We start from the raw sequence: 17,207 nt of genomic DNA on the forward strand, positions 1-17,207 counted from the left end.
AACAAAGACGCGCAACGGCGTTAAGTAACAACGCTGTTTGAGCGCGCAATCCGCTTTCGTCTCCGTTACAGCCATCCCAGCAAAACCTTTACCTCCAATCTGCCTCCAACAAACCGTCCACAACCCACGCCACAGCTACACTAATTCCGTCTCACTCTCACACAAAATTTCCGTCTCATTCTCACACAAAAAAGCTTGAACCGGAACTGCGACGTGACTACCTATTCTCTTAGTGAATGTGGTTGTCCGGGAATACCGTACGAACGGCTGAAGACAACGACCTTTCTCTTGTGAAGATCAAAGGGTATTCTCTTCCTCAAACAAAGCTTTGACCCAGTGCGTCATGTCCAGAACCGTATCAATATTTAGGTCTTTCTAACACATCTAACGCATACTCTAGCCTTATCTGAATCTTCTACCTTTTTAACTTCAAATTTTCTGACCCCGTCTTTCTCGCCCTTTATATTACCCAACTCACGCAACATAGAGGTGCTAAGTTTCACAACAAGGATAAGTTTGTCTACCGGTGCGCAGACCCTTTTTCGTTACTCCATCCAAACCTGATTGACCAACAGGTGAATCAGTTGGACTGCTGAAACACGGCGCCCTCAAGGTGTCCCTCCAGCTCTCCCTTCCCATGCCGCCATCTTCCCATGCCGCCATTCTCACAATGGCTTTACTCACCAGCCAGTCAATCGCGAAAAAACCCTCTCCAATCCCATCATCGCCTTCTCAAAACTCTGAATGCCGCTATCCCGGGTGTCGATCTCTCTATACCTCAACATCCGCTTGTTATATCTCGGTATACAGTCAACATGCGGGCAAATTGCGCCTCCTCAGAATGCCACTCTCTATATTCCTAACCAGGTAACAGGACGGTGCAAATGCCTCGCTTCCGCTTACGTTCCATCCTCCTTCACCACTACTGTTAAGATCATGTACACCGTGTAACCGTGCCAAAGCCACAAGGTGTCTAAGTGCGGAAGACAAGTGGGACAGTAGTGAAGTTATTAACAACACCGCCGTTATGCCGTTAGTCCCCGGAGATCGAGAGTAGAGAAGGGAGGAACTGAGGAGCAGCCAAGTCGGAGCGGCGGTATCGCCGACGACGAGGAGCGGACCAGAGAACGTTCAAGTCCTAAGGTCGAGTGGAACGTACTTCAAGGCGTTGAGCCTGAAGACTTAGAGAAGAGCTAAGTTTGAGAAGGGAGATCTAAGTTGATAATTAAACTGAGGAACTACAGTAGCGTACAGGCAGTATTTATATCTACGGAACGGCGCATTGGTGCGGAGCGCCAGACTAACTACTAGGAGCTATACGAGTAGTACCTGCAGGGTAGAGTAAAAGACAATAAGGAGAGACTAGAACAAAAGAGTAAAAGACAATAATGAGAGACTAGAACGAAAGGATATGTGTAGCGAGAAAGAACAATAGGAAGAGATTACAATAAGGAATGGATCTTCGGAATCCCGGGCGGCGGTATGGAGGCCCGCGGCATGGACTTGACAACTACCTCTTTCACCACTACCTCTTTCACCACTACCTCCTTCACTACTACTGCCCTAACGCTGACCTTGCACTGCATCAAGGTCCATGCCAGACAAAGAACCAAGCGTTGCCAGGCTGTTAACGCCGACGGCAAACCCAACCTTACTCAACAAAGTTGGCATTTCTCAATGACATTGCGCGCGGAGTTTCCAGACCAGCCTGCAGGGGTCTTATAATACAAAGCTCATTCAGCAAGCGCGGACAATGTTTCTATGATAACTTTTGTAGAATGCTTTGTAGCGGGCGTTAGTTTGGCAGTCCGAATGTTATTCTGTGTTATGCTCTGAATAAAAATAGGAGGCTGTCCTCTCATCTTGCTCAACCTCTAGTACATATCCGTATTGAATTCTAGAATGGGAATCAAAGATCTTTGGCATGTGAGCCTTCCTGACATATATTCTGTCATTTGTCCTCAGGCAGAACTCCACTCAGTTGGTAGATGATGCTGCATTCACCTGCAAGCTCAGCGACTTTATCCTAGAGCACGGCTTCATTCAAGAACACTACGGGGCTCGCACAGTCGTCATTGGGATAGACATTAGGTATGTATCTGAATACGCAGATGAACCTACTCTCAAAAAGGCGTTGTCCCTGACTTCATCTGACAGAATGCTGAATAACAGAATACTTGACTTTGATGATAGCCTTGACGGTTATACCGTCTTGTCTGAAGGCACTCAAGTAGAGTAAGCGAGGATGATTTTCAATTGGCTCACTTATAAATATACCACTTCGATAGCATAGTCGCTCTGCACGGTCTGAATGGGCACATTCCGGTCATGGGAGTATTATGATTCCAAAACCAGAGAGAGATTTATGTGGCTTCGGGACCGTTTGCCAGAACAAATACCTGCGGCCCGAGTTATAACTTATGGATACAATGCAAATGTGTACTCAGACGTGTTGATGGGGCACATGTGAACATTTGCAGAAACTTTTCTCGAAAGGTTGAGATACATCCGGGAATGCAATCCAGTTAGGTGACATTGGCCTATAGCACAAGTGCGGTTTAGCTAATTCCCTATTGCTAGGCTCTGTCACGAAGCGGCAGAGGCGGAGTGACTAACGGAGCCGGAAAGCGGAGCGACTAAGCAGAACGGTGAGGCGGAGCAACTGGACAAGGCAACAAGGCGGAGCGACTAAGCAGAACGGCGGCAGACTGGTCCCAGATAATGACAGAGATATATTGAGTATCGTAGTCATAGGTAATAATAAGTAAGCACATACCTGGTCCCAGATAATGACAGAGAGGTCAAGATAAGGGACCAGGCTGTGGAGGGTTGGCTATATATACATAATCCGGTCTGCGAGAAACAACGATGTAATACTGTACAGTTTAGGAACAAGGAAGGTGGCGGAAGCCAATAGAAGGAGAAGATGGGTCAGGTGGATCAGTAATCGATGGGGGTTTGACAGTGATGGGATGATGTATCGTACAAGTAAAGGCGTCGAGACGGTGAGAAAAGGAAAATGATAGGGGCTGCGTACTTTATGACATTACCCCCCTCCTTATGACCATTGCCCTCGATGGTCAAGGCTTTGCCGCTGTTGGGTGTTTTTTATGAAAGGCCCGAACAATTTTTGGTGCTCGACTGAGGTTGGCTGCGGGTTCCCAAGAGTTGTGCCCTGTGTCGTAACCTTTCCACTTAACCAAATATTCCAACTTCTTCCATCGAACCCGGCTGTCTAAGATCTCCTCTACTTCGTATTCCGGTTCGTCTTCATCCTCTAAGTATACCGGCTCTGGTGGTGTTGGTATTTCGCCATTAATGGAGTTACCTTTCCAGGGGTATAGTTTATCGACATGGAAGACGGGATGGAGGCGATCTAGGGATAGGGGAAGGTCAAGGCGGTAGTCTAAAGGGCCAATTTTCTCCAGAATGCGATAAGGGCCAAGCTGTCGATCTCCTAACTTTTCACTGGAAAGTTGAAGGTTAATGTCCTCTGCACTGAGCCAGACTAGGTCTCCAACTTTAAATTGATGAGCTTTCCGCTTCCCGCGTTCGTATCCCTCCTTCTGTTGTTTCTTTCCTAGGTGTAAGGCAGCTCCGGCATCTTGTCGCGCTTCTCGGAGAATCCATATACGGTCATCCACAGCTGGAATACCGCTGCGTTGGCCCACTGGGATATTGAACAGGGGAAGATAGCCGTAGGTTAGCTCGAACGGGGACATGCCTAGCGCAGAATGAGTCCGTGAGTTAATCACAAACTCCGCCATGGGAAGGTGCTCTGCCCAGTCGTCTTGTCGTCGTCCTACATAGAGGCGGATGTATTTCTCTACTTCCTGATTTGCTCGTTCGGTTTGGCCATTAGACTGAGGACGGTATCCGGAGGTTAGATCTGATTTGATTCCTAGCCTAGCGAGAAGGGGTCGCATGAGCTTAGCTGCAAACTGGGGTCCACGGTCGGATTTAAAGTGAAGAGGAAGACCATGGAGACGGAAGATCTCTCGGTAGTAAATATCGGCAACGCCTTCGGCTGTGATGGAGCTGGTGCAAGGAATGGCGTGAATTTGTTTTCCATACAGGTCTGTGCAAACCAAGACAGCATCGTAGCCTTGGGAGTTAGGTAGCTGTGTTATCAGGTCAACCCCTACCTCTTCCCATAGACCGGATGGTACATCTAATGGTTGAGTTACGGCCCGTGGGTGTCGCTGGATCTTCTTACGGGCACAAACCTCGCATCCCTCAACGTATTTTTCCACAAAAGAGCGCAACGTAGGCCACCAGAAATGGGTACTGACCAAGTCGAGTGTCCCGTGTAGTCCGGGGTGTCCTGCAGTTGGATGGTCGTGGCATTGACGGAGTACCTCAGTGCGTAGGTCGTCATTTGCTGGTACGTATACTCGACCTCGGTAGTAGACCAACCCATTGTCTTCTTCCCATTCGGCTATCCCATTGGCCAAGCGCTGTAGTCCGTGCTCTTTGACTGTTTTGAGACCTTCCAATACCTGTGCCTCCCGTTCTGAGGCTTTCCGGATACGATCCTCTAAGGGGTTCTGTAGGATCGAAGCTGCAATTTTTACAAAGTGGCCAGGTTTAAGGACTGTCTGTTGTCGGTTATCATCGCTGTCCAATACATGATGAACTGCCATGCGGGAGAGAGCATCAGCTTGGGTGTTTACTCTACCAGGGCGGTGGATCATATGAAAGTCAAACCGTGACAGATAGAGGGCCCATCGTGCTTGTCGGCGGGTGAGGTCTTGGGCAGTGCGCCAGAATTCAAGGTTCGAATGGTCCGTAATGATGTCGAATGGTTGAGGGAGTCCTTCTAGAAAGTTCCTCCAATCCTTCAGTGCTTCAATGATAGCAAGCATTTCTCGATCGTAGATTTCGTAGTTCCGTTCTGCTGGCTGCATGGATGCCGATCTGAAGGCTACCGGATGCCATTGGCCATCGTCTTGCTTCTGCATAAGGGCGCCTCCCGTGGCAAAGCCTGATGCGTCTACCTCGATTCGAGTAGGCCTGTCTGGTGTCCATAGAGCAAGGATCGGTGCGGAGATGAAGGCTTCTCGAAGGGTATCAAATGCTTTCTGTCGAGTGTCGGTCCAGGTAAAGCTGGTGTCTTTCTTCGTCAGGTCGTTCAGAGGTCGTGCTATTTTGGCAAAATTCCGGATAAAGCGTCGGTAGAAGTTTGCAAATCCCAAGAACCCTCGTAGTTCCCGAAGATTAGTAGGGACTGGCCAGTCGCGAACAGCCGCTACTTTTACCGGATCCATTCTCACCTCCCCTTCTGAGATGATGAGTCCGAGGTATTCAATCTGTTGTTGTTCAAATTCGCATTTTTCTGGTCGTAGGTAGAGGTCGTGCTTTTCTAACCGGGTTAATACTTCCCGTACCATTCGTCGGTGTTCCTCGAGATCGTTACTGAAGATAAGGATGTCATCTAGGTAGACTGCCACCTTGCCGGCTGCAATGAGATCAGCAAATATAGCATTCATAAGTGCTTGGAACGTGGCAGGGGAATTTGTGAGACCAAAGAACATGACCTTAGGCTCGAACAAGCCTCGGGTCGTTGCGAACGCGCCTTTCCATTCATGCCCCTTCTTAATCCGTATGTTATTGTAACCCCAGCGGACATCAAACTTCGTGAAGTATCTGGCTCCCTGAAGTCGACTAATGATATCAGCAACTAATGGAAGAGGGTATCGGTTCTTCACAGTGTACTCGTTCAGTTTCCGGTAGTCTTGTACGAAACGGAGTTTCCCATCCTTCTTCTTTACGAAGAAGACCGGTGATGAGATTGGTGATTTTGAGGGGACGATATAGCCTTTCCGTAGGTTTTCTTCTAGGAAACGATCCAACTCCTCCTGCTCGTTTAGGGACATGGGATAAATCTTGGTACGCATGGTTGCCGGTGCTGTCAAGTCCATGCCGCGGGCCTCCATTCCGCCGCTCGGGATTCCGAAGATCTGCTTTTATTGTAATCTCTTCCTATTGTTCTTTCGCGCTACACATATCCTTTCGTTCTAGTCTCTCATTATTGTCTTTTACTCTTTCGTCCTAGTCTCTCCTTATTGTCTTTTACTCTACCCTGCAGGTACTACTCGTATAGCTCCTAGTAGTTAGTCTAGCGCTCCGCACCGATGCGCCGTTCCGTAGATATAAATACTGCCTGTACGCTACTGTAGTTCCTCAGTTTAATTATCAACTTAGATCAACTTAGATCTCCCTTCTCAACTTAACTCTTCTCTAAGTCTTCAGGCTCAACGCCTCGAAGCACGTTCTCCTCGACCTTAGGACTTTAACGTTCTCTGGTCCGCTCCTCGTCACCGGCGATACCGCCGCTCCGACTTGGCTGCTTCTCAGTTCCTTCCTTCTCTACTCTCGATCTCCGGGGACTAACGGCGTAACGGCGGTGTTGTTAATAACTTCACTACTGTCCCACTCGTCTTCCGCACTTAGACACCCTGTGGCCTTGGCACGGTTACACGGTGTACATGATCTTAACAGTATAATTAAACTCAATCCGTTAACGTCGTACTGACATATCATTTTTATGCCCCCGAAAACTCGAGCTCAATCTAGAGCTAACTCCGAAGAAAACACTTTCTTCACTACAGCTCAATCATTTGCCCCATTCTCCGACTCTATCTCTGCCATCGGTCAACCACGTCGCCGTAATCGCGGTTTCGGTCCAGCCACAGTTCCTACTACGTCGACTCTTCCTGAAGCCATGGAAGAAGAACAACAATTTGAGTACAGCACCTTGTATACTGGTGACGGACAACCTGTCCAAGTCCTGACTCCTCGCCGTGGACAACCCCCCGTGGTCGCTCCGGCTCGGGGCCGGTCTACTACTCGAATTGATTCCCCAATCCTCCAAGCCATAGCCCGCCGTACGGGTAAACAACCCCAACGTCGCGCTGCTTCTGAATCTCCTCGTGACCCACCTCCTCACTTCGATTTGGACACTGGTGATCACGATGATCAAGACCCTCCTGTCGATCCCGACGATCCGGGTGCCGACAACAACAATGACGATCTGGATGACAACTCCGGCGGTTTACCGCGTGGTGAGCCTGGTGACCCCAGTGGACCTGGTGGTCCTGGTGGTCCCGGCGGTCCCGGCGGTCCTGGTGGACCTGGTGGACCTCGCTCTCCCATATCTCCTGACATCCCCAACGAGCAACGTGCTATGTTGGAACTCCTCTCGGGATTCAAGGGCTCCATTGAGACCCTTGGTACCGTCCTCGCCGCTCTCGGCCGTCCCTCTGATAGCTCTGAATCCAAGAGCAAAGTCAAGGAGCCCGAAGTATTCGACGGTTCGGACCCCCGAAAACTCAAGACGTTCTTCGTCAATCTCGCCCTGGTCTTTAATGACCGTCCAAAGTACTTCACCGACCAACGGAAGGTGAACTACACCCTTTCCTATCTCAGTGGGTCAGCCAAAGAATGGTTTGTCCCTGATATCCTCGACCCGGATCTCGACTCGCTGCCGGCCTGGACATCCTCCTTCAAAGCCCTTGTAAAGGAGCTTCAGGATAATTTCGGCGTTTACGACGCCCAAGGCGAGGCCGAAGATTCTCTCGGTAATCTGAAGATGAAGGAAACCGAGAACATCCGGAAATACAACATCCGGTTCAACACCCTGGCTGCTAGTACCAACTGGGATTCTGCTGCCCTGAAATGGGCTTATGGACGAGGCCTAGCTGAACGCATCAAGGACGAAATGGCGCGTTTGCCCGAGCCGGCGACGCTCGCCGATTATCGTCAGGAAGTTCTTCGTATTGACAATCGCTATTGGAAACGCGAGGAAACTAGAAAGCGTGAGGCTGGTAAGCCTTTTGTTGCTCGGAACCCAAAGAAGGGTTCCTCGGACTTCAAGACTGGTTCTACTAACCAGCAAAACAACTCTCAGCCTTCTGGTTCTTCGGCGCCGTTCACGCCGAAGCCTAAACCCTTCTCTGGTGGTAAGCCTAACAACAATGGTAAGCCCCAGAACTCTTCGAATTCCGGCCAATCCGGCGGTCAGCGCCCCGCGTTCAACCATCTTGGTGCAGATGGGAAAGTCCTTCCCTCCGAGAAGGAAAGAAGGATGAAGAACAACCTTTGTCTCTTCTGCGGTGGTAAGCATCAGATTGCTGACTGCAACAAGCGAAAGGCCCGAGAATCGAAGGGCCGTGCTGCCGAGGTTGAAGAAACCCCCGAAGCAACCGTTGAGGTTGTTGAAGAGGAATCGGAAAACTAGTCCGCAGCTCTTGTTCCCCGGTACGAAACGGGAGCTGCGTTGATCAGGTTCGTACCTCACCTGGGGAGTTATATCTCAACGCGTCCGCTCTTTCTTCCATTGAACGATCTCTTGTAATATCTTTGACTACTGAATTTCCTTTGTCCGATTCGGCCGCGCCGGCCGAACCCATCTCTGCTCTTCTTAAATTTCCTACTCTTGTTGATTCTGGTTCTACTGACTCTTTCATCGATACTCGTTATGTTTCACAAAATTCTATTCCTACGACCAAAATCTCTCCTGTTAATCTTTGTCTCTTTGATGGTTCATTATCTTCTAAACCCATTACCGATATGGCGAATATCGCCGTTCGGTTCCCTTCCGGCGAGCTGCTTCTATTACCCTTTTATGTTACTCATTTAGATTCATCTTGTAAAGCAGTATTAGGTTACAGTTTCTTATCCCGCTACAATCCGTTGATTGACTGGGCATCTCGAAACATTACGTTCCGTAACACTTCACATCCTGATTCTCCACAGACGTCTGTGCCTTCTGCTATCAACACCGTTGATGCAAAGGTCGCTGTTCCGTTATCGGAACTTTCGCCGTCGGTTTCTCCGACAATTCTGGAGACCCCTCCTGGGGACTCACCTCGCTCTCGCTCTCGCCCCCGCTCTCGGACTCCACGGGCCAAGCCCCTTTCGTCCAAATTCCCCTTTGAACCCAGCTACTCTTACCCTACGGTCTCTCAATTCGCTGCTCAACTGGAAACTCCTGAGGTCGACATTGCACTCGTCAGTGCTGCAGTCTTTAACAGGGCTTGCAAGGACGCGGGTATGGAACCCATTCTACTTCGTGCTATCCACTCAGAGGTCGCGGCCCGTGCCGCCGACCGCTCTTCCACCACTCCTACTGTTCCTCCACTCCATCCTTCCATTCCAGAAGAGTACGCAGAGTTTGCAGACGTCTTCGACGAGATTGCTGCAGATTCACTTCCTGAACACAGACCTTACGACCTGAAGATTGACTTGGAAGAGGGCGCTTCGCCGCCTCTCGGCCGTATTTACCCTTTGTCTGAAAAGGAGCTAGTCGCCCTTAAAGACTTTATTGACAAACAGCTGGCTACTGGTGCCATCACCCCATCATCCTCTCCTCACGGCGCTCCGGTCCTTTTTGTCCCGAAGAAAGACGGCAAACTTCGCCTTTGCGTCGATTTCCGTGGACTCAATCGTATCACCAAAAAGGATCGTTACCCACTCCCACTCATATCAGATCTCCTCGACGCTCCGAAAAGAGCTAAAATATATACCAAATTGGATCTTGCTCACGCTTATCATCTGGTCAGAATCGCTGAAGGTGATGAGTGGAAGACCACCTTTCGGACCCGTTACGGCTCTTACGAATGGAAGGTCATGCCGTTCGGCCTTACGAACGCCCCTGCGGCTTTCCAGCGGTTTGTTAATGACATCTTCTCTGACATGCTCGATGTTTGTGTTATCGTCTATCTTGACGATATTCTGATCTACTCTGATACGCCAGAAGAACACCGAGAACACGTTAAGGAGGTTCTTCGGCGGTTACGGAAACATCGGCTTTACGCCAACCCCGACAAGTGCGAATTCAATATGGATACTGTTGAGTATTTGGGTTATATTCTTTCTCCCGACGGATTGACTATGTCCAAGGAGAAAGTTCAAACAGTTCTAGAGTGGCCGGTCCCGAGGAAGGTTAAGGACATTCAGTCTTTCCTGGGTTTTGCAAACTTCTATCGTCGTTTCATTTATAATTATAGTGATATCGTTGTGCCGATGACTCGGCTTACCCGAAAAGGCGCTTCCTGGATCTGGGACAGCAGCTGTCAAGAGGCCTTCGAAAATCTCAAAATCGCTTTTACTTCTGCGCCGATACTGGCCCATTGGGAGCCGAATCGCCCACTTATCGTGGAAACTGACGCTTCCGATTACGCCATTGCGGCTATTCTTTCCATCCAATATGCTGACGGTGAAATTCATCCTCTAGCCTTCCTTTCCAGAACGCTTCATGCGGCGGAACTCAACTACGATACCCACGACAAAGAGCTACTGGCCATCTTCGAGGCCTTTAAAGCTTGGCGTCATTATCTGGAAGGTTCGGGTGATCCGGTGGACGTCGTCACCGATCACAAGAATCTTGAGTATTTCTCTACTACCAAGGTTCTTACACGCCGACAGGTCCGATGGTCTGAATTTTTACATCAATTTAATATGGTCATTCGCTTCCGACCGGGGAAACTCGGCGAGAAACCTGATTCGATAACTAGACGCTGGGACGTCTACCCTAAAGAGGGGGATATCGGCTACGCCCAAGTGAACCCTCATAACTTTCGCCCTATCTTTACTAACGAACAACTCACTGCGTCCCTTCGAGCTACCTTCTTGGAAGGTCCGGTTTTACGAGCCTCGATAATCATGGATATCGAAGCCCTACACCAGGCTATCATTCTCGCTCTTCCCGCCGATCCGAGCTCCGTTGCTGGTTTGGAACTTGCAAAAGATCCTTCCAATGAACGTTGGAGCTTAGGTAGTGACAAGCTACTACGCCTTGACGACCGTATTTATGTCCCTAATCACGGCGATCTTCGCCTTCAAGTCCTTCGCTATTTCCATGATCATCCACTCTCAGGCCATTTCGGCCAGAACCGCACTCTCGAAGCTGTACGTCGTCAATACACCTGGCCCAAGGTCAGAGACTTTGTTCGTGACTACGTTACTTCCTGCACTATCTGTGGTCGCAATAAGCCCCGCCGTCATCGGCCTTACGGCTTGTTGAAACCTCTGCCGGTTCCGGTCCGACCATGGGATTCCATCTCCATGGACTTCATTGAGCAACTACCAATGTCGAATGGCTATACAGCTATCCTAGTCGTCGTGGATCGATCTTCCAAGCAAGCTATATTTATTCCAACGCACGACACCATTACTTCCGAACAACTAGCTGAGCTTTTTGTTATTCACGTCTTCTCTAAGCATGGTGTTCCTAATCATGTTACTTCTGATCGTGGTTCCGAATTTGTTTCGGCGTTTTTCCGGGCTCTCGGTAAAGCGCTTTCCATGGAACTTCACTATACCTCTGGATACCATCCGGAAGCCGATGGGCAAACTGAGCGTGTCAATCAGACTCTCGAACAGTACATCAGGATTTATTGTTCCTACCAACAAGACGACTGGTCGCCTTTGCTTCCGATCGCCGAGTTCGCCTATAACAACGCTCCCAATGCTTCCACTGGTATTACTCCATTCTTCGCTAACAAAGGATACCACCCAAATATCACCGTTCGGCCCGAGGTCGACATGAAGTCTGATCTAGCCAGAGACTTCGTCGTCAATCTCGATGAACTCCACGTCTTCCTTCGAGAGGAAATCCTTTTAGCTCAGTCTCGTTACAAGGAACAAGCTGACAGGAAAAGAATCTCGCACCCGGAGTTCCCGATCGGCTCCGAAGTATTCGTTCTTGCTAAGCACATTCGTTCTACTCGTCCTACTGAAAAATTCTCAGAAAATTATCTTGGTCCTTTCAAGGTCATCAGTCGACCTGGTACTTTGTCTTACGAGCTCAAGCTCCCAGACTATCTTCGCCGCATTCATCCGGTTTTCCACGTCTCACAGCTGGAGCCGGTTACGCCGAATCCTTTCCCGAATCGTACTCAATCTCCTCCACCTCCAATTGAAGTTGATGGTGAAGAGGAGTACAACGTTGCCGAAATCCTGGACTCCAAGCTGGACAGAAGGTACAAACGTTGTCCTCTACGTTACTACATTCGGTGGGCCGGTTACGAAGGTACTGATGATGAGTTCTCTTGGGTTGCTGCTGATGAATTACATGCTGACGAACTTGTACCGGCGTTCCACACCCGATACCCTCACAAACCTGGACCTTGATCACAAAAAATCATTTCCTTTCTCCGCCGCGCTCCGCCGAAGTCTACTTCGTGCGTTTAGAGGATAAACACGATGATAGCAAATTGAGTGTTTATTTCTTTCTCTTAATTGCTTACATTCCCCTTCAATTTACTGTTTTCACTTACATTTCCATTTATACTTAAACTACTTATACTTCGAACTAATTCTTACGCCGCTTCGCGGCCCATTTCGCTTTCCGATTTCAAAATCGAGTTAACATTTTTTTTATATACAAAGACCAAAAAACAAAAAAAAAATTGTACAACGAGGGTAGGGCGACAAGAAGTATACAAGAAGAGGCCGAAGGCCGATGTCCGATGTCCGTAGTATCACTACTCTACTACTTCCTTCCCCTTTCCTTTCTCCGAGGCGGCCGTCGTCGGCGCCGGCGCCTCCCCTTCTCCCTCTACCTCCATTCCTTCTCCTACTTCTTCTTCTCCTTCTCCATCCACTTCCTTCTCCTGTCCTTCCACTTCTCCTTCTCCTTCTTCCACTCCCTCTTCCTCTTCACTTTCCTCTACAATCCTTCTCCGCTTCAGCGGTCGCCGCCGCTCGGTCCTTCTCGAAGGTCCCGCCGCCGCCGGTCTCTCTCCCATACCCATCATAGCCATCCTCGTCTCCATGGCTATAAGACGAGCATGGTCGTCCTCTTGTTTCCTCAACAACTGACGAAGGTATTGATGAGTTTTCGAATCGGCCTCCCGTAGGGCCCGGAGATCAGCGAGGCTTTGAGCCATTTGGCTCTCCATTACGGCAATGCGCTCGCCGGAGCCGCCTTCCCGTTGCTTCGAGGTTGTTGGACGCCCCGAGTACGAGCACCTCACCTTGGCGTCATGGCAGGGCTTACAGATTATTGAACTCCTCTTGCCTGCCTGCATCTGGCAAGGGAGTTTCTTACTCTTGCACCGCTCGCAAGGCGCTCGGTCTTCTTCGTCATCATCGTCGTCGTCCCCGTCGTCGCCGTCATCCGGATCCCCGCGAACTGGCTATAAACGAGATTAGTATTAATCACTAAGTATCATTCCAAAGGACTTACCTGCGCTGGGGCTTTTCCTTTTCCCTTGCCCTTCGCCGCCCGCCGAAGTTCCACCACGGGTCTTCGTGGAGAGACGGACATCTCGCTAGGAGACGTCCCCCTCTGACTTCTGGCGGTCGCCGCTTCCGCCATCAACCTCCTCCTTTCCTCCAACTCCCGCGCAGCGGCCATCCTCTTCCTGCGAGCCTCCTCCGCCGCTTTCTTGGCCGCTTCTTCTTCGGCTTTTTTCTTCGCCGCCGCTGCGGCCTTCTGCTCCCTGATCCGCCGCACTCTCTCATGTGCCCTCCTCAAAATCTCGTCCTCGTCGTCCCCCACGTCCTCTTGTCCTTGACTGTCGGTATTGGCGGGAGGCGGAGGAACAGCGGGTCTTGACCGCGAAGGGCCAGCAGTGGAGTTACTGGTGGTTGTAGTGCGGGTGGTCGACATCCTGATGGACTTAGAAGATTTTGGGAAGTTAGGCCCTTAGCGGCAAAACCTTGGGCCTTTTATACGGCAAAAATGCGCACGGACCAGCGAAAATTTTCCTGCGAATTGTACTTGGTGTACGGTGGACCGAACGCCATTTCCCGGTACTAACGGCTTTTGAAATTTTCCTGCTGACTGATGGGCCAAATCCCCGATCCTAACGGCCTTTAAAATTTTTCCTTGGTGACTAACCAACTACCGGTATTAATGGCTTTCGAGGGCTCAAGCCTAAGAGGGGGATACTGTCAAGTCCATGCCGCGGGCCTCCATTCCGCCGCTCGGGATTCCGAAGATCTGCTTTTATTGTAATCTCTTCCTATTGTTCTTTCGCGCTACACATATCCTTTCGTTCTAGTCTCTCATTATTGTCTTTTACTCTTTCGTCCTAGTCTCTCCTTATTGTCTTTTACTCTACCCTGCAGGTACTACTCGTATAGCTCCTAGTAGTTAGTCTAGCGCTCCGCACCGATGCGCCGTTCCGTAGATATAAATACTGCCTGTACGCTACTGTAGTTCCTCAGTTTAATTATCAACTTAGATCAACTTAGATCTCCCTTCTCAACTTAACTCTTCTCTAAGTCTTCAGGCTCAACGCCTCGAAGCACGTTCTCCTCGACCTTAGGACTTTAACGTTCTCTGGTCCGCTCCTCGTCACCGGCGATACCGCCGCTCCGACTTGGCTGCTTCTCAGTTCCTTCCTTCTCTACTCTCGATCTCCGGGGACTAACGGCGTAACGGCGGTGTTGTTAATAACTTCACTACTGTCCCACTCGTCTTCCGCACTTAGACACCCTGTGGCCTTGGCACGGTTACACGGTGTACATGATCTTAACAGGTGCTCCAGGTACGAGATCAATCGCATGGTCCCAAGGTTGGTGGGCAGGTAATCGTTCGGAGGCGGATTCTGAGAAAACCTTCTTGAAATCACGATACTGCTCAGGGACCATTTCTTCGAAGGTTTTAACGGGTTTGTCTCGGTTGGCTTCCTCTGCTAGCTGCTGGGAGTAAGTGAATCCTGCGGCGCACCAGACTTCCTCCGTCTGTTCCTCTAGAATTCCTACTTTTACCCATGCCCGGCGAGTTTTATGATTGGCTCGAATTCGGTGTATTGGTGGTTCTTCCACCGCTGCTGATTCACTCGGTTCAAGGGTCGCTTCTAGTGGCACCTCAATGTGGGGGTTTTCTGCGGGAGGTTCCAGTTCCGGGAGTTCGAGGATCGGGGTTTCTGTGTGAGTGGCGGCTAGATGAGAGTACAAGATCTCCTCGTCTGGGACTTCTTCTATCGTTACTCGAGGAGGCTTTACTGAAAGTCGTCCTTTCTCCCAATCAATCTCCGGATTTACCTTCCGTAGCCAGGGGAGTCCAAGGATGATGTCTTCACCTCCTAGGTTGGTGATCAGAAAGTCCATCCATCGCTCTTGATTATCCACTGTGAGTGCTAGACGTGCAAAATGGGTTATCCGTCCAGCTCGGTTAGGTGTTCCATCGATATTAAAAACGTCGATCGGTTTATGGAGGGGTGCACATCTTACATGGTTCCGGGTGACAAAGTCTTGGTTTAAAAACAGGGCGGTAGCTCCACAGTCTACCATGGCTGCAGTTGTTATACTGTGATTCCTTCCTCTTAGTCTCGCATGAATTCGGAAATGTGGGGAAGTAGAGTTTAATTCCCGGATCGACGATATTGTACATGATGGGTGCGAGTCATACGAGGAAGTAGCGAACATAACAAACTGATTACGGGGTACTCTCGGTGCAGCCGAAGCGGGTACCCTCTTTAAAAACCCTGTTGGAAGCCAGAGGACGAGGAGGACATAGCGTTAGCACGATCAAGTAATTCCCTTATTTGACCAATCTGATTGGAAAAGTCCTGGTTAGGGGGGCTCGGAGTAGCAGCTACGGGTGCAGAAGCAGATGTTGGGGTCGAGGACGCGATTTGGACGGATTCGTTTGGGAATAGGGAGAATGGCGCGGGTCCCGTAGCGGATATCTGTTGGCGTCGAGGTTGCTGGCGTCGGCCTCGGTCTCGTCCGAGTCCCATGAATTTGTCTTGGCAGACTGCTTCCAGGTGTCCTCGACGTCCACAGTGGCGGCAGGTGGTTTCTCGGTGTGGGCAGTTTTGCTTGACATGACCTTGGGCACCGCAGCCGAAGCATCGTCCTCGCATGCGAGCTAGGAATGCTTCCCTAGTATTCCCATTACTGGTGTGGGTTGCATCAATGTCCATAGCGTGGGGGTCAGCAGGGGTAGTATGAGCGGTATGCGTGGGAGGGTATCCAGAGTTCCGGCCAGTCATGGTGGGATCGTGCAGGTAGACATCCACCGATATGGCCCGTTTGATTGCCTCCTTCAGAGTCGGAGCAATTCCTTGGGCAATGTTTACGGTGATGAGGTGTTGTCGGATCTCTGGGAGTAATGCAGTGAAGAAACGTTCCCGCAAGTCAATATCAGACATTTCAGTCCGATCTCCGATATCCTTGAACTTCTGAGCGAATTCCGCAACTGTCTGTCCTTTACTTTGCCTGAGATTCTTGATCTCGCTACGGGCTTCCATACCTGGGTCCATTGGTTCAAACCGTTGGCTAAATTCCTTCAGAAACGCCTCCCAATTTCCTCCGAAAGGGGGATTTTCCGCATTGAAATGTAGCAGATGGAGAGTTGCCCAATCTCCGGCACTTTCTGTGAAGAAGCCCAAGGCGGACTTGATGAGTTTTACCTGGCTTTTGGCGAGATCCGGTTGTTCTGACGCCCAATTCTGGAACTGAGCCATGAAGCGACGGGCTTCAGCACCATCTTTACCCTTGAAAACCTCGGGTTTGTTCATGCTTGACTTGGAGGATGAGCGTTCCTCCATAGCTGTAGCAAGGTTAGCTACTTGTCTGATGAGCTGAGCCATGAGATCATCCGCAGAGGTGTTTGGGGCAGGCGGGATAGGAGTCGACATGATGGGAGTAGGCAATCGGGGCTGAGGAATCGGCAGGAAGGTTATATTGCTCACAGTGAGTGGCTCTCGGATTGAGTTCGAAAGGGCGTTGGGGCAAGGTTGAGACTGGCAATCGCGCCAAGTATCGTCGTTGTTATGGGCGTGAGCTTGGTCTCTGGGGTCAAGTGCGTGCGGGAGTGCGGAGCAGTCTATACTGGCAACAGGTGTTTCAGAGTCGGGCGGAACTGGGGAAGACGTGGTGTCTATAGACCCTGCAAGGACAACCTTATCGGTAGGCTGTCAGTGCAGTAATGGATCTTGACCTAATGTCACGAAGCGGCAGAGGCGGAGTGACTAACGGAGCCGGAAAGCGGAGCGACTAAGCAGAACAGTGAGGCGGAGCAACTGGACAAGGCAACAAGGCGGAGCGACTAAGCAGAACGGCGGCAGACTGGTCCCAGATAATGACAGAGATATATTGAGTATCGTAGTCATAGGTAATAATAAGTAAGCACATACCTGGTCCCAGATAATGACAGAGAGGTCAAGATAAGGGACCAGGCTGTGGAGGGTTGGCTATATATACATAATCCGGTCTGCGAGAAACAACGATGTAATACTGTACAG

This window comes from Lentinula edodes (genome assembly GCF_021015755.1).
Source record: "Lentinula edodes strain Le(Bin) 0899 ss11 chromosome Unknown C8R40scaffold_76, whole genome shotgun sequence".
In the NCBI taxonomy this organism is placed as follows: domain Eukaryota; kingdom Fungi; phylum Basidiomycota; class Agaricomycetes; order Agaricales; family Omphalotaceae; genus Lentinula; species Lentinula edodes.